We start from the raw sequence: 18,302 nt of genomic DNA, 5'->3' as shown, positions 1-18,302 counted from the left end.
GTTCTGTTGATTTAATATCTTGGACTGGGTATTCTGTATCAATCTTTAAAATGCCCCAAACTAAATGAATGTAACCCATTTTAAAGCACAGGCTTTAGTTTTAACATTCTCAAACCTGCCCCCTTCAGGCCAAAAGTTACTAAAGACATGTTGACCGCAATCATGCACTTCAGTCCTATTAGAATAAATTTGTTTTAATGTATCTAATTCTGCCAGACAGTGGCAGTCTTATTATTATGAAAGCTAATCACTTTTCAGAACAAGTCAGCTGATAATCTCGTGTAACAAATCATTTACCTTCTGTCTGACTTTGGTAGAGTTGTTCCATGGATAACAAGAAAATCTTTGTATTCCACAAGAAGCAAAATAATTCCCTACTGAATCTTCAGATGTGCCTTTAAACTGATGAAAAGGGGTACCGGAGAGAAGTGCTGGAAAATGTCAAACTGGTTTGGATTTTCATGGCCACTTTGGACTGAGTAAAGAAACCGCTGAGCATTTTTGTAACATCAGTATAGCTTGCTAGGTCAAATCTATTAACTATACATAGACTGTGTGTCATTTCAGCCGAATGAATAAAGTACTATTTTAAACTATCACATTTGTACACAGCAAAAATACATGTGTAGAGCTATCACTCAGCTAAGATTCCAACCCCCTGTAATAAAATGTTTATGCACTTTTCTACTTTCATATGCTTGAGGTGACAAGGTGCTGGAAGAAAAATAAAATTAATAATGTGTGTGATAAAAACTGTATATCAGGTAAAATTGAGTTATGCAAGCAGATACTTTAGTTGGAAATCTTGTTTGGAAAAAGTCTGGAACAACAGTGTTGAATTATATACTCTTTTTTGAACAGGAGTTTGTATTCCAATATAAATTTGTTAAAGTAACAACGAATGAAAATCAATTAAACAATTACATAAATGTCTTGGGCGCTATGAGGATGAAACTGGTTTGCTTTGAAAACTGTTCTGTGAATATGGTCATTAACAGGAAGAAACTTGAAAAGGTCGGTTGAGATGTGTGCTTCCTTTTATGTCTGAGGTGTTAAGTCTGGTCGTAGCATTGCCATTCAAGACAATTCATGGTAGGATAGCTAAAATTATTAAAACCTGTATAAACCTTAGAAAAAGCAAGTATGATAGTTCCTAGTAAGATAATTGGCAAACAGACATTTCCCCACCAGTCCAAACCTTTGAAATAAGTAAAGACGACAACTTAGATCGAGCAGCAGAAATTAAAACAAGTTCCTACTTTATGCTTTAGTTGCATGAATCTACAGCTTCATGTCCACAATTGCCTGCTTATACTCAATACTCAAAATATGAATCTCTGAACGACCATTATCTGTTCTCCGAATTTCTGACCAAGACTACTAATGTGTTCAGGATGCTGAAGAGCTTCATTGCCCACGTGGAGTTGCAGTGGGTGGAATGAGTTGGCATCTGCATCGACGAGACACCATCACTGATGGACATTTGTTCTTAGCTCCAGCTGTTCTTTGCACAGAGGCCATGCTAATCTTCTCTCTATCACTCCAGTTTTTAGTATATGTGCTGTGGAAGCGAGCACAAAAAATATGGAAAGCTTCACAAATGTGCATGTCACCCTTGCGCAGGGGCCAAGTGTTCATGATGCAAGTCACACACTATGCTTCATTGATATGCTTTGGCTGTGAAGACACCGCATCCAATATTGTTTAAATTATTATATATGAAGCAACGTTGGAACTGTTAGAAGTGTCAAAAAAGGCTGGGTGCAAATTAAAGTACTCCCGTTCCATATTCTGGTTATTGGGAAGTCTTAACCCATATATTGAAAATGAGAGTGGAAATCACCTTATTCCAGGAAAGGGGAAGAACTCCTAAACAGTAAGACTGACCTGCTATTCATTCTAAATATGTCCTGTGTCCACAGTTTTTCACTTGACAACAAGAAATATGGAACATATTCTTATAGGTCAGGTTGCCAGTTTCCTTTGCAAGCTCCAGCTTTACCAGTGTGCAGTTCAATCTGATGATACGTGTTCCTGTGTTCTCAGAACTGACAGTGCTACTTTAGGTGATCAGCAGATATATCTTTGGTCCGGAATATACCAGGAAAAGAATGTATGGATTGAGACTTCTTTCTGTGACTGAAGAAATCAAATATATAACGATAGCATGGTGGGGGCGGAAGTACATTGGTTTGTGAGGAAATAGTACACTGAAAGCAGACTACCAGGACTACAATCTGATGATCTTTAGACCAAAATTTGGTAGTAAATATTTGATTAGCAGAGGGCTCAAAGTAATGTTTGCCAGAATGAATGGATATAAGGTTGGTATTTCTGCGGTGGTCACCATTAAACGTGAGGCAAGGAATCAATTGGATCTCATTCAAGACCTCCAGTGCGGTTAACCTACCCGCGACATCACACTGATTCACCTGCTTTTTCATGGATTTGATTATAAGATAATCATGGTTGGCAGATTACGAAAATTTTATATATCTCCTGATTTTCCTTTCACATTTGCTAATTGTGGGCTTGAAAGGAGTACAGGCCAAAATGGTTAAGGACCACTGTGGAAGTGGAATGAGAATATTTTCAAAACGGATGAATGCTTCTAATCTTTCTTTGAATTAAAATAATGAAGAAACACTCCTGATTTACAAAGCACGTTGAATGTATTTCAACCTTTAGAAGAACTTGTGCTGTCAGTAAGTTTTTCCGACAAAGTGCGATGCTACTCTGGTTAGAACGAAGGAAGCATTTCTAGGAAAAAGGAATGGTTAGGTTAGGTTACATGCTGGATATTCAATCGGAAGAAGGCACTGAGCCAATCCTACAGCTTTCATAATGAAACAATCTGCCAGATAGGATGCCCAAATTTGGGGATCATTTGGATTGTGAATACTTCTTGAGTCAACTGGGTACAGGGGATGGGTGGGATTTCAGCCTCTGGGGTGGAGAATGGGAAAGCATCACAATTTCACACTTTCTGCAACAGGTTATAAGGAGCCATGACCACAAAAATCTAGAAGGAGAAAGGCAGGGGATGCACAGCTTATGAAAGGCAAAACAAGTAGATTTCATGGAACATTTACTAGCACAAAAATTTAAATTGCATCATGGCCTCTCAACTTGTTAAAATGGAGGTTTTTCAATGTTTGCACAACATAAAAATAGCATAGCTTCCCTTTTAAAGTTCGGCTTCAGATTCCACCACCAATAATTCAGTTAGCTTGTGCAGAACAGCCCTCTAGTGTTGTATCGTGCTTACTGCTTGAGTTTCTAGATTATTGCCTGCCTTGAAAGGATCAACCTTAATTTTGTTTATTCAGTGCTATAATGCATTCTCTCTATACTGCTAGGGAAAGGGAAACTATAGAACAATGTGCCTCATGCAAATTTTTATTTAACATCATTTCCCAATTATTGGGCTATGATAGTACTATAGAGATTTCAGCCTAATTTCAAGATTACTATAGACAGATTGACACAAGACCAATTAATTTTGGCAAGTGCTGCAGAAGTAGGAATCAAATGCTTCTGAGTTGTTTGAAAGATCATCACTGCAGTGCTAGAGAGGTTGCGGAGGCCATATTCGGCTGAAGACCTTCAGACAACTGAATATGTGCCTTGTTTGCACCAGCTGGCAACAAATGCCCAGTTTCATTCAGAAAAGCTAAAGACTCTTTAAATGCACTTTTGCTGATGAGTGGGATGGGAACCAACCAGTAACTTTAAAATGCCATCATAACCACCAGCCATTGATTTTTGCAATTGCCACTAGGTAGGGATCAAGTAAAATGCATGAGGTTGTCTGAAGTCATCCAGTAGTAGTGAACTTATATCAAGAACCAGGAACTGAATTGGGAGGTCACTTGCCATGTTTTGGTTGCCTGCATGTTTAAACTGATAGACAATTTCTGCACATCAGTAAAAATAGTGATACGCCAGCTGAATGGCATAGCACTAAATAATATCACGCCTCCCAGCCCCTCCTCCCCTTTTTGCTGTCTTGCTCTTCTCTGCCGCCATTTTGTGCTTCTCCCCCTCCACTGCTGCTGGAAATGGTAGAAAAGAGCAACACACTTTAAATGCAACTCTCTTCCAACTGTCAATCAATCCAGGCAGCCAATCCCCTTTCTCCATGTTTTAAAGGGCCTTTGATTTTTTTTTAATTCAATTTTTCTGGTTGCCTGCTGCCTGTTCTCCTGTTGCTTGCGCTAAATAGGTTGGGGAATTCACTTTATGTGTTTCCTCAGCTAGTGCTTTAAAATGGATGATGTAGCCGGCCGGTTACTGCCCAGACGGTGGATGTTGGTGACATCATATGGAGGGGCCAGAATATAACAATTACATAGGGTAAGTATTTAACTACATTTAAAGGGTGTGGAAATGTCCCAAGTATATGTGGAAGGGTGATTTCACAAATTAAAAACAGTGAAATAAGAGCATTTAAATACAGCATTTAAAGTACTGTACTCTTAGCCATGACCTAAAAGCAAACAGGAGGAAGGAAGCAATTCAATATTGAGGTGAGCCTGCCTTTGGAGTCTGTGAAAAGGATATGCTCCAACATGACATGGTGCATTTTACAATCTACAGCTGAACTACAGACCCATAAGCCCCTTCCTGCCTAAACTGCAATTGTTGGAGGTGAAAAACAAACTCTAGAAAAGGAGAATTCATCTAGAAACTTGAGTTCATGAAAGACATAACTTACTGAGGAACCTTTGAATATATAAGTTAGTGAAGGAAAGAATGAGGCTGGTAAATATATTTAAGCTTTTTGCTCCAGTAAGATCCATTTCATTCTTCCTTAGGCTTTAGCACCCAGGGACCAACCTGGCATCCTGAATCACATCTTGTTCAGCCTTTAGGATATACTAGGTAAGCCTTTTTCAACCTCTTAACTGTGGAGTAACTGCTGAAATGTTTTTCAGGCTTCAAGTAAACCTGGAAGTGACACCAGTTGGCCATGCCTACTCCACTGTGCCTCTGGAAGTCACATGTTTACAGTGTGCATGCCACTACTAAGAAAATAAAATGCTTGTTAAATAAGAAGTTTTTTTGTGTGTCCAGTACCTTGCCTGAGCAAAACCAGGAAGCTCATAAAGCCCACCATGCAAACCAGCAAATCTCAGGGGAAATGATCAGTATGATTTGGAGATCACTTGTAATTTTGGAAGATCACCAGGCAGGATATCTGAATCCCTTTACTTACAACAACTTTCCTCCTGCCATTTTATGCCAGTGGGGCTCTGAGAAGAAATTCTGAGAGGGGGGAAATGGAAGGAGTCAATGGGGGGGGGGGATGCAGCAGATTCAGCTCTTACCTCCCATCCATTTTCCAGTGTTTTTGAATTCCACAAGGCCACCACAGACCAACAGATGAGCAGAAAGCCACTCTGTCCTCCCGATGCCTCCCCGGATTAGTAAAAAAATAATTAAGATTTACATACATATATCCATATATGCATATAATTAAATCCTCCCACTGGCTTCTCTGGAGTAAACCTGGAATTACGTACTAGTAACCGTGGATGAGAATGACTGACCTAGGAAAAGAAAATGGCTTTAAAAAGGAATCTAATAACATGCACAATATTCCATATTTAAGATTAGCATATCATTTACATGTTATAGTTTTTCTGGAAAAGAAAAGGATGAAAGATGGACTTGAATCTGTTCTTCCAGTGTTTTGCTTTTGTGCTTGTAGGTTTGTTCAAAATTGGGAAGCAGGACATCGTCTATTCTGTCCTCACAGCAAGTAAATTAGACTTTTATTCTGCACACATTAGATAATGCACTTTCAATATGCTTTTGCAGCTGGATTTTCCTGTACAGAACAGGAAAATCTACTTTTTCATGGACAAAACAGAAAAATCCACTTCTAAAGTGCATTGAAAGTCCTTTACCAATGTGTGTGGAATTAGCAAAGTCTAGTCCAATGCCAATCTGTTTGTTTCATGGCAGAGGGGGATTTCATTCTGGGTTACATCAGTTCTGGTACAGTATATCAACCTCTACATCCCACTGTCTTAAAAACTGGTGTTGCTTTCCCACAACCCATGCTTCAGGATTCAAACAATTCATTGTGCTATATGCATATGTCTGGCCTTAATTTTGCTGGATGTTGTCCTCTGTTAAAGCATCCTGAAAACATGGATCTCAGAATCATGGGATCAAGAGTCCCATGAGTATATCCTTCTAAATATATATATATATATTCCTTTAGCTTCCTGGTCTGCTTGACAGAGTAAGGACTTCCAGTAATTAATTTCACATGTGTAAAAAATACCTCCCCCCCCCAAAAAAAAAATGGTCTGCTTTGCTCCTGGGAACCTTCTCAAATTTTTCTTTCTCTGCAAGCAAGACCCTCTTCCAAGGAGTGGGACTGTAAACCTGGACAGGTTTCAAGACCTTAACCTGAGTGACTGAGATTAAAAGGATTTGGAGGCCTTACAGTGCCCCTTAGAATGGGAGACTACATTTCCTCTCCAGGATGAGAAAGGATCAGATTCTGGCATGTGTAATGCGCTGCCATGTAACTGAGCCCTATTAGAGTCAGGGAGCAGAAGTACTTGTGAAATGACACCTACAAAAAAGTACTGCCTTTCCTCTTAATCAAGCCACACTCTTGCACCAGATGCTTTTGCAAATACGCTGACCAAAGCAGGACAAAGTGAAGAAATTGTGAACCTCTTTCATTCGCCCTCACTGCGCTGCCTTTAACGGAAAAGGCAAGAAAGTGAAGCTATGCCTGCACTCTTGTAGCGTCAATTCCCTTCCACCAAACCAATTAAGAGGTAAACACCTGCCATTCTGATATTCACTTAATCTTTACTGCTTCCATCTACAGTTTACAGTGCCATTGGTGTGAATGAATATTTATAGGAATAGCTGGCTTTGCTGGAATCTACCCGGGTACATTTCAACTGTATCACTTCATGCAATGAGAACAGGCTTTTAAAAAATCAAGGCAATTCTCTGTTTGCACACAAACGGATGAGAATTGGATTGTCTGAGCAAAGAACTTTGATTAGGACAGCATAAATATTTGCAAAGGGACTTAGTGGGATAGAAATATAGTAATGCAGTCCCCACCTAGATCCAGAACCAGAAAAGGGAACATGACCAAGTTCTTCAAAAGTATCCAGAGAGAGGCTCACTAGACGTTCCCTATAAAGGGACTGAGGGAAGTAGCTGCTGCCATTCTTTGACTCATTCTTTGACCCAATATGCAGTCATCAAAGATCTTCAGCTCCCCACACCCTACTTTTGCCTGTTCCAGAGTACTAAATGCACTCTGGAACTCTGTTGCAATTGTGTGGTGGAGCAACGCATGAGCGTCAGATTACACGGAAATTTAGTTTGCAAGGCATGTGAGCTGAGTTAGGGTGAGAGGAGACTTGCAGCACTTCTCTGCCATGCAATTTCAGCACTATCTCCTGAGCTTCTATCCATAGAATCACAGAATCATAGAGTTGGAAGGGGTCACACAGGCCATCTAGTCCAACCCCCTGCTCAACGCAGGATCAGCCCTAAGCATCCTAAAGCATCCAAGAGAAGTGTGTATCCAACCTTTGCTTGAAGACTGCCAGTGAGGGGGAGCTCACCACCTCCTTAGGCAGCCTATTCCACTGCTGAACTACTCTGACTGTGAACATTTTTTTCCTGATATCAAGCCTATATCCATGCTACAGTGAGGGTGGAAATGCACAATCCCAACCACAACCACTATTAGATCAATAAGCAACCATTTTCCAGATGCACGAACGTTTGACTTTCGGCAACAGGGGCAGGTTCAGTGTCTCCCTCTCTGCTGTGTACACATTTATCCCCATCACATTTGAACCTAAACATACAATCATGTCTTTGCTTCCTGGCTATCGGTTTGCTCCACTGGTCCCAAAATGCGTAAGAATATTTTGAAATCTGTGAAACGGCTTTCCCAAATAATAAACCGTCCTGAGCCTCATGGCAGGGCGGTATAGAAATATAATTAAAATAAATAAAATGTGACAGTTCTTTCATTTGAACAAATTTAGAGACCAGTGGCACCTTTCAGACCAACAACTTTGTTGGTCTTAAAGGTGCCGCTGAACTCTAAATTTGTTCATCTGCTTCAGACCAGCAGGCTACCCACTTGAATCTAAGTTCATTAGTTTCTTTGTGTTCACTTGGTACAAGGAAGTAACCCATGGTTTAGTGCTGCACAGTTCAGGATTTTGCACCGAGACAATGTTGTTTGTCAAGTTAACTGCAAACCTTACCACCTATTTTTGGTCCCAGTGGCTGAAGTTCATGCACTGCAAATCTGGCAGATATTCCTTCCTTGGCTTGCCTTGCGGAGGAAAGAAAGTGCTTTCCATTGCCGGGTGATGAAAAGGCAGATCAAACAGCTTTCAAATCAAAGCCTCCATGAAACTGGATTTGCTATATATAGAGGAGAGCAATAAATGCCGTTGTGAACAGTTTGCAATCTGCTTCTTGAAAGGGTGTGTGGATCTGGCTTCAGATACCTCTTCTGCAAAAAAGATCTCTAGGTGACCTTAAGCGTGTGGCTCTTGGGTCTTTCTCAGCCTAACCTGCCTCGCAGGGTTACTGTAGAGAGGATAAGTCAGTAGTGAGATACTGAAAGGGGAAGCATTTCCAAGTCAGAAGATGGATGCTTGGATCCAGTATCTTATTTATTTGTTTGTTTATTTGTTTGGATTTTTATACTGCCCGTTCTTTACGGCTCTGGGCGGTTTGCATAGAACACTGCATAAATTTGCATGGAACATTATAACAATCTGTAACATTATAGAAATTTCAATAGAACATCACAACGATCTGTCAAGTAACAATTCACAACACAACATGAATAACAACAGCACTGGGGAGATCAAATTTTTCAGTCATGGAAGGGTGTCTGAAGGGGGGCCCAGCAGATGTTCTGAGTTGTTTGGCCTCAAGCGAATGCCTGGTGGAGGAACTGCCTTTTGCAGGCCCTGCGGAATTGTGGAAGTTCTTGCTCCCATTGGTACAACACTTTTGAAGCACATTCCTCCAGTGTAAAGTGCTTCCACGTATGAAAACTGGGTATTTTTCTATGAGCTAAAATAGCTCCACCCTTGTGCTGGGTGGATGCATTCTGCAGTGGAAGACAGTCTCTGTGGTAGGCAAAGGGTTGGAGCAAGTTCTCCCCAATTCCTCCTTCTCCCCACAGTTCTCCCCAATTCCTCCTTCCTGCTTCAGTTTGGTGTAGTGGTTAGTAGTGTGAACTTCTAATCTGGTGAGCTGGGTCTGATTTGCTGCTTCTCCCCCACATGCAGCCAGCTGGGTGACCTTGGGCTCCCCACGGCACTGATAAAGCTGTTGTGACCGAGCTGTGATATCAGGGCACTCTCAGCCTCACCCACTCCACAGGGTGTCTGTTGTGGGGAGAGGAAAGGGAAGGAGATTGTAAGCCGCTTTGAGCCTCCTTCGGGTAGAGAACAGCGGCATATAAGAACCAACTCTTCTTCTTCTTCTTCTTCTTCTTCTTCTTCTTCTTCTTCTTCAGATCCCTTTTTTTTGTCATTCCTCAGGGTTCCCTGTCCTCCAGGAGTAGCATTTCATGGAGATCAGTGGTTGTAGTGGTTAGGGTGGTTAGGGTTAGGGTTAGGAAGGAGTCAGGAAAGCTGCATTCTGCCCCTGGGAAAATTAGTTTGAATGTAACGCTTTGAGTTTTGCAAGCAGAAGCAGGACAAAAAGGATTCAAGCCAGTCTTAAGGAACGGAGTGCAGAATTGAGTGCTTTATAACTAGAAAGCACATTATAAAGGTCAGGTTCAAAAAAAGGTCAAGCCAAATCCATAAGGACCTGATATTTCTCAATATCCTGATAACAATTAATGGTCTCATTTTGCTTCCTTGGGGTACTCCTACCTCGACTAGTGGCTGCGCTCAGTGAGGATATGAAGAAATGTCAGGCATTAGGTTCATTGTGTCTGAACTCTATAACTTGCGCTGAAAGCAATAGTGTTAATGTTCTCTTGTCTTTGCCTAAAATGTTCACTGAACCTTATATTAACAATAATGTTACATAAACCTTATTGTTGGAGCTAACAAGTTCCGCAGGGCCTGCAAAATGGAGCTCCTCCTCCAGGCATTTGGTTGAGGTCAGCGACAACATCTATTGGGCCCCAGAACCCCCTCCCACTCAGATACGCCCACTCCAAGGGGTACGGTCATAATGTTACCTGTTACCTGTGAACAAATGTTCTACTATTGCTTAAGTTATGGTCACTGTTGAGGATGCCTCATCGTTGATGATATAGTTACTGAACTTAAATTGTATTCTGTTATGCGATTCATGTTCTCTGTAAACCTGAGCCGCAAGGGAGGGCAGTATATAAATGCAATAAATAAATAAATAAACAAATAAATAAATAGTCAGGGAGTGCTCTAGGGAAGGGGTAGTCAACCTGGGGTCCTCCAGATGTCCATGGACTACAATTCCCATGAGCCCCTGCCAGCTTTTGCTGGCGGGGGCTCGTGGGAATTGTAGTCCATGGACATCTGGAGGACCAAAGGTTGACTACCCCTGCTCTAGGAGGATCCTGATGTCTATTCACCTACCAGCCTAAGATTTTATGAAACAACAGTGATGCTGTTCTGTATTCACCACTGTGCTACCAGACACTCATCTGTGCCCCAAACATGCCAAATTTGGTGGGCACACTTATATTGAAAAACCAGCAGGAGAACTAGTGACATGTCTCAGCTGGAGAGTGAAATGCAGAAATTTTGGTATACATTCTGATTTTCATAAGACTGTCTATCTCCTGGCACATTTTCTCCCCCCCACCCACAGGAATGACTCACACACTTGTGCAAAAACCCACTGAAACTTTTCCCCTTCCTGCTTGTGTAGACCTTTGCTATTCCTTTCCCCAGAGCTCCCTTCTTCTTCAAACTGCTTTGATGAGGACTTGGCAGCTTCAGATTCAAGCAGAGACCGGGCGTGTGATGCCTTTGCCAGATGCCTGACCCATGTGCATTAGTGTCACAGACACCATAGTACTTTCCAGCCACAACAGGTGTGCCCTCTCTTAATCTCTTTCACATTTCAGCAGTGGTACAGGACACCAGCTCTTCCGCCCTCCTCCATGAAAGGCCGTCGCTAAGGAACCTGGAAGTTACGAGACTTGCAGTTTGGGTGGATTGGAACCTCTGACAGAAATCGGAGGCCTTTTCCCCACCTGTTTGCCACATGTCTGGAAACACAGCATCGTAGGCACACTCCTCCCCCAGCTATGAGGTCCTTGGACTCTAGCTAAAAAAGGTAAAGGTAAAGGTATCCCCTGTGCAAGCACCGAGTCATGTCTGACCCTTGGGGTGACGCCCTCTAGCGTTTTCATGGCAGACTCAATACGGGGTGGTTTGCCAGTGCCTTCCCCAGTCATGACCGTTTACCCCCCAGCAAGCTGGGTACTCATTTTACCGACCTCGGAAGGATGGAAGGCTGAGTCAACCTTGAGCCGGCTGCTGGGATTGAACTCCCAGCCTTATGGGCAAAGCTTTCAGACGGCTGCCTTACCACTCTGCGCCACAAGAGGCCCTTTGGACTCTAGCTACGCTACTACAAACCTATTTGGAATTTAGACAGCTTTGGGGAGAGCCTTGACTTGTAAAGGATCCTTGGAACTTCACCGTGACTAGGTGCTGAGAATTCTCTGGTGGAAGAAAATGCTGTCATGTCACAACTGAATAATGCTGACCCTGTAGGATTTTCAAGGCAAAAGTCCCTCTCTGAAGTCTGAGACTGGGTTAGCCTGAGTCATCTAGGTCAGAAATCTCTCCCCAGACAGAATTAAAATCCACTTAATTTCCTGTGAAGATAACACAACTCAGGGATCCCCAGTGTGTTGCCCATGGGAGTCATGGTGCCCAGTACCATATCTCCTGGTGCCTACTTCTCCCCCCAAACACCTCGTCTTCAAATTAAATAGCCAATCCTGCTATCTTCCATTTCCCTGAAGGAGGGGTTGCTTCAGAAGACTCCCACTGCCCTCCATGGCAAACATTTTGTGGTGGTGTCCCCTTTCCTTTCTCAAAAAGGAGCCCACATTCTCAACAAGATGGAGGACCACTGCTATAACTATTTGGAAATGTTTACAGGGGCAGTGTGGTATGATCAGAACATTTAGTCATCCAGTCCACGTGGAAATATCTAAATGCAATTCTCCATCATTCACATAGCCCACTAGGTGTTTTGGGTTAGTAGCTTGTTCTCAGCCCAACTTTGCCTCATGGAGTGGTGATGATTAATGGGGAAGGGAGAAGCCCTGTACACAATTCTGAGTTCTTTTGGGTTGGGTAAAATCCGATAATCAAATGCCTTTGTGGCTCTTGTTTCTATTTTCTACTTTGACGGAGGATATGGTTGGACATTTCCTTATGCTACATAGTAAATGATCCCTCTTAAACAATACCATTTCATTAAACGTTTCATAGAATCATAGAATCATAGAGTTGGAAGGGGCCAGACAGGCCATCTAGTCCAACCCCCTGCTCAACGCAGGATCAGCCCTAAGCATCCTAAAGCATCCAAGAAAAGTGTGTATCCAACCTTTGCTTGAAGACTGCCAGTGAGGGGGAGCTCACCACCTCCTTAGGCAGCCTATTCCACTGCTGAACTACTCTGACTGTGAAAATTTTTTTCCTGATATCTAGCCTATATCGTTGTACTTGAAGTTTAAACCCATTACTGCATGTCCTCTCCTCTGCAGCCAATGGGAACAGCATCCTGCCCTCCTCCAAATGACAACCTTTCAAATACTTAAAGAGTATTTCACTACCACCTTATTTCCTTTTTTTAAATGCTCTCCTAATCAATCTGTTTGTTCCACTTTTCAGAATGATACATATGTGTGAGCCTTCCTGGAATAAAATCCAATAAACAAGTATGCTTTATTGTTCCTTCGTGGGTCTTGTTTCTACTTTGCTGGAGCTCAGTTCTGTTGGAATTATTTGTTCCAGGGAGTTACAGAGTGCCCAAGGCTCAAAATTGCAAGTCCTTTATTGTAAGGAACTCCATTCTAGACAGTAGAGAACAGAGACACGATATTAATCTACTCTAACCAGCTAGGATGGATACAAATGTAGGAGGCATGTCCTGCCCCCATGGTGCCAAGATGGAGAAGAGTGACACATTGTGGAGGGAAGGAAGATTCCCTGTGTGTAGCAATCTACACATCAAAGGGTTCATATCAGAGCAGCAGAAAGGAAGGATGTTCAGAGTCCTGGCCTACCTACATCTCTGGCTCTATAAAGTCCCCCTCTGAAATCTGACATAGGTGGTAATGTCTATATTGCATGGATCAAGCAAACAATGGGCAGTCATGTTTAAACTTTTAAAGGGGTAGATCCATAGTACTAAGCTTTGATCTGCTTAAGGTAGGCTGTCTCAACCAGCATTTTGTAAAACCCTGGGGGTTCTTGACGGCCCTGGAAGGGTTTTGCAAATGGGTGGGGGTTCATTAATTTTAAATATATATTAAATTTGTTAAACATTTATCAGGTGATATGACCATATACAGTCATGTCAACCTGCCTCCCCCCCCCCCAATGACCAGCAATGGGCCTGGAGGGGGTGGGAAGGTGAGGGGCCCTGGGTGGGCATGTCCACGGCTGTGCTTCCCAACCATATTCTGCCTGATTGCGCTGCTTCTGGGGTTTCTCAAAGCCTGATTAATGTTTCAGGGGTTTCTCAATGGTGAAAACCTCAAGAAAGGCTGGCCTGAAGCTTCATGCCTATGCATGGGAGCTTATTCAGTTCTGTAGAACTTACATCCAGAAAAACATGTTTTACTACCGTTTTTTTACTACACAGTAGTTTTTTTACGACATGTTTAGGTTCAGGCTGGACATCGGATTGGAACTAAATAGATCATGTGCCTGTGTTCTGCAATGTTCGGGATGAAAGATACACACACACAAAGGTTAAAAACAAAACAAAACATTCTCACTGTCATTCCAGATTCAGGTACGACTAAGAATTTTTAGATAATAACAGTTTAATAAAATAAAAACGCAGCCAAGTCAACAGAGTCCTATTCTTCTGCAAACATGTAATCAGCAATCCCTGACATCTAGGGATGCAGTCAGACAGAGAGTGAATTCTTTTGCATAGAAAGGTGGTCATTCAAGGTTACAATGAAAGGGGTAATTGAAGAAGCAGTTAAAAAAAAAAGAAGAGAGAAGCAGCTTATAGCAGCTGCTTTTGTCTATTAGCCAGGCTTTCTAATCCAGACCAGATGGCTCACAGTCCGGCCTAAAAGACAGCCAGAAAAGGCATCCATCCATGTGCAAATGCTCATAGGCTGCCCAAGTGTGAGTATATCATCACAACTCTGCACAGGTCTTGGCTCACAGAATCTGAGGTTGTGGCTGCAGCCAGGGGACAATGGCACTTCGAAATTAATTTTTAAAAGGATCAGTCCCCCTGGAGAAAATGGGTTCTTTGGAGGGGGGACTCAATGGCGTTGCAGCCCATCAGTCTGCAGACTCCACCTTCACGTCTCCAGAAATTTCTCCATCCCAGAGTTGGGAACCCAGTTGGCAAAACAAAACTGAAGTCCAATGGCACCTTAAAGACTAACAACACAGATTCCAGCATGAGCTTTTGTGAGTCAGACCATCTGGCCAGTGTAATAATGTCATGTTTCTGGGCTTCAGTCTGTGTGGAAGAATTGTCACCTTTGCTGTGCATGGTAGGTCCTACTGATTAAAGTAATACCTAAAACTGGCTAATGATCAATATGGAGTCTATAAAATCTGTGTTTCTTCAGCCCTCAATGGTTCATATGTTGGTAAGAGCTAGAGTAGCATCTCGGAATTCCCTAGTTTTTCAATGACAAGCTCATTTTTCTCCAGCAATGCCATTTTTTTTCGATCCCCTCCTCCCCTGAATCTAGGTTGCTGGACCTAGGAACAGCAGATGCTCTTTTGCAACAAGAATGCCTTGTGCTTTACTACCAGACTGCCACCAGACCTGCTCAAACTGTCCATTTGTCAATAAATGATTTTTTTTTAAACAAAGAGAGCATAAACTTCCCTACTCTAGAACACCTTCCTCTAAAAAGAGGCTGACCCTTCAAAAGTTGTTCCAAACTTCGTGTAGCCCAGAGAAAGGTCTACAAATATGTTGAAATGGGATATACCTTAAGCTGTGTAACTGGTAGTTCATAGCTGACAACAGAAATCAGTGTTAAGGGTGTGCATTGTATGCATTAAGATTCAAAATGTAAAGCTCTGGAGAGCAAATCTGCTGGTCCCCCCCCCCCCCGATTAAAATAAAATCTCTAGAAGAATTCAGAGAAGCATTTGGTAAAAGCAGCCTGCCTTGGCTCCTGTTGGAGTCAAATGTTGCCCTTTCACATGAATCTTAGAAACAGCTGACACTTTAGGGAGAGCTATTTGCTGGCTGCCTGGATGACCATGTTAACTCATGAGAAAGCAGATTATTGGGACTTCTGTATTGAAGAAAACCATTGCATAAAAAGAATCACAGATCCTGCAAGCAGGATCAAAACTGTGGTTCCAAATGCTACTTATTGTAGTGCCAGGATCCTCATAAAAATCTGGTCTCTCCCACCTTCTTGAGCCAGCTCTTACTGTATAGCTATATGAGAATAAGTCCTGATCATCACAGGTTCTGCCAGTCCCTACACTGAACTGTCCCTTTGAGTTTGGCTTATTTTATTATTTATTTATTTTATTTATTTAGATTTCTTTACCACCCTTCCCTATGGCTCTGGGCAGTTTATATTAAAGGTTGCGGAATACTTACATAGAATCTTAACACAGCCCACGGTGCCACAGGCGCCGCGGACTAAATAAAGCCGTAAGGGCTTAGTGGGAGGAGTTAGGGCGAGCTCTGTCCGGGATGAGGAAGGGTGCCGATTGGCCCCTTCCTCCGGACAGACCATCAGCCGGGCCAGTCGGCAGTTGCTCCCTTGCCGGCGGCCAGACGCATCGGGAGGCACGAAGCGCCTCTTGCTGCGTCAGGCCGCCAGCCAAGGGAGCCCCCGCCAGCCACGCTGCGCGCGACTGCCGGGGGCTCCCTTACCTATTGTCCGCTGTATTTATCTTAAAGAGGCTTGATTACTAGTATTATAATAACACTATAAATAACAATCATAACATGGCATAATGTAATCATAAACCAGAACAGTGTTTTAACAATCAAAAGTGATTTTTAACAGAAAAATCCCTGGGCAGGTCAGATTTGTCAGTAATGGAAGGGCATGGGGGGGGGGGGACCAGCAGATGTTTGAGTCAGTTGGTCTCACGCAAATGCCTGGTGGAGGAGCTCCCTTTTGCAGGCCCTGCAGAATTGTGGAAGTTCGGGCAGGGCCCTGATCTCTTCAGGGAGCTTGTTCCACCAGGTGGGGGCCAGGGAGGAGGCTCTGGTCCTTGTTGAGGCCTGACGTGCTTCTTTGGGTCCAGGGATCTGCAGCCAGTTGGAGGTGGCAGAGTGTAAGGCTCTTTTGGGGGTATAGGCAGGAAGGCGTTCTCTCAGATACGCTTGCTTCATGATGGTCATAGTGTTCTGGAGTTGATTGTTAATTAACAGGTCTTGTCCTCTTTTTCTCCTTGCAGGCAAACAATTGCTAATTGTTCCCATTCCTGTTTTATGGGTTCAGTCTTGACCCTCCTTATGGCAGCTCCCGTACAATATGGCCAACATGTCCATGCAAGACCAATGATCTCCAGCATGATATTTTGAGTGGTCCAAGGGAACTCCTTCTTCCCCTTTTCACCAGTGGAAAAACTGGTTGGATCTAATCCTATGATTTCAGTTATATAACTATGAAAATAGCAATCATGAAAAATAAAATAAAATAAAAAAACACAATGCCCATCCACTGGAAAGGGTAGTAGTTAAAACCTTTTCCAAGAAAGAACAAGGACCCCACAAACTTATTCCTACTTTCCCCTAACAAGTGCATTTGAATAATATTAACTGAAAGAAACTGCACTGCACTGGGTTATAGCATAATAATCTAGCAGTTAAAACGGTGTGACCCTCTTCTGTTAAAATGTGCATATGCCATTAGCTGTTAGCGCTATTAAAAGATTCTGCAGCAGAGAGCAGGAAAAACTGAGGAGGACCAGATGGGCCTTCACACCATTGGAACAGCACAAAGGAGAAAGACATAAGGTAGGGCTTTCAGGGAGAGAGGCTAAATAAGGTGGTATAAATTTAGAATGCACATGTGGCAATATATTACGAACTCTCTTACTCTGTTTTTCATTTTTGATTGCCTGATGATTAAAGTTCCACAGGTGTCTCTCTCAAATGCCCTTGGTTGTCAAGGGCACCCCTGATTTTACCCTTAGTTTTTGAGGTTTCTCTTATCACATTTGTTAAGTCCATGCTCCAGTTCATGCAACAGCCTATGAGGCCTCTATCACAAACTCAAAAGTTCCTAGGTGACTACTGAAAACCTTGTTGGAATTGATAATTTTGGTCATATTTTTCTACATATTTTACGCTCTGTTGAAGGTCCCGGGGCCTCAGGAGGCCTCAACCAGGGCGAGGGCCTTTTCAGTCCTGGCCCCTACCTGGTGAAATGAGCTCCCGGACGAGCTGCAGGCCCTGCCGGGACTCTTTTTGTTCCGCAGGGCCTGCAAAACGGAGCTCTTCTGTCAGACATTTGGTTGAGGCCATGGTGGGAGCCCTGGGGTTTTCAATCGGGTCCTCCCCCCTTAAAGCCCATTGAACAGCAGTGTTAGACTGTTGAGGGGCCTAATTTCAGACTCTAGCCATCTTATTCCATGTTATTCCATCTTGGGTTTTTAACGATGCCCGGATTAGGGGGGGATAGCTAGACTAGGTCGCTGGAACCTTCCTGCCCCCTTCAGGCGCATCACTGGCCATTTTGGGAAGGAGCATGTCAACCTGCCCAAATAAAGGTAGCATTAAATAATTAAAAAGAAAACTTTTTCATTTGCTCAGAACTAGAAACAGAAGGCAATGGCTTTCCCCAGCCGCCATTTTGGAAAGAAAAACACGCCGTGGCACCTCTGCCTTTGTGGTACTGTGTAGAACTATGGTGCCTTGTCTGAGAGTGTCCCTGTTGTGCAATTACCACTATCTGTACAAAGGCCAATCCATTTACAATAACATCTAGTGATATTTTCTATAACAAAGATCCATTGTTCAGTGAAGAATTACTACAACAAAAAACCAAGGATATGCATTGATAATTATTGGAATTTTTTTTTGTTTTACTTTATTCACTAGTTTCATGTAGGACTGGCATAGAAAAA

The 18,302-nt window shown here is 42.7% G+C and overlaps 1 long non-coding RNA gene and 1 other non-coding gene across 2 annotated transcripts; one reads left to right on the top strand and one right to left on the bottom strand.

Annotated features, from left to right (window-relative positions):
* Nucleotides 1-1,471: 1,471 nt before the first annotated feature.
* On the bottom strand, nucleotides 1,472-1,577 carry LOC143820092 (U6 spliceosomal RNA). The gene has a single exon (XR_013225233.1). It is a non-coding gene; the product is annotated as a U6 spliceosomal RNA (small nuclear RNA).
* A 2,676-nt stretch (nucleotides 1,578-4,253) lies between these two features.
* LOC143819310 (uncharacterized) lies at nucleotides 4,254-5,058 on the top strand. The gene is made up of 2 exons (XR_013224905.1): nucleotides 4,254-4,356; nucleotides 4,818-5,058. It is a non-coding gene; the product is annotated as an uncharacterized LOC143819310 (long non-coding RNA).
* The last annotated feature ends 13,244 nt before the right edge of the window (nucleotides 5,059-18,302 follow it).

The sequence above is a fragment of the Paroedura picta genome, chromosome 10, assembly GCF_049243985.1.
Source record: "Paroedura picta isolate Pp20150507F chromosome 10, Ppicta_v3.0, whole genome shotgun sequence".
Taxonomy (NCBI): domain Eukaryota; kingdom Metazoa; phylum Chordata; class Lepidosauria; order Squamata; family Gekkonidae; genus Paroedura; species Paroedura picta.
This window is presented reverse-complemented; position numbering and strand designations above follow the sequence as displayed.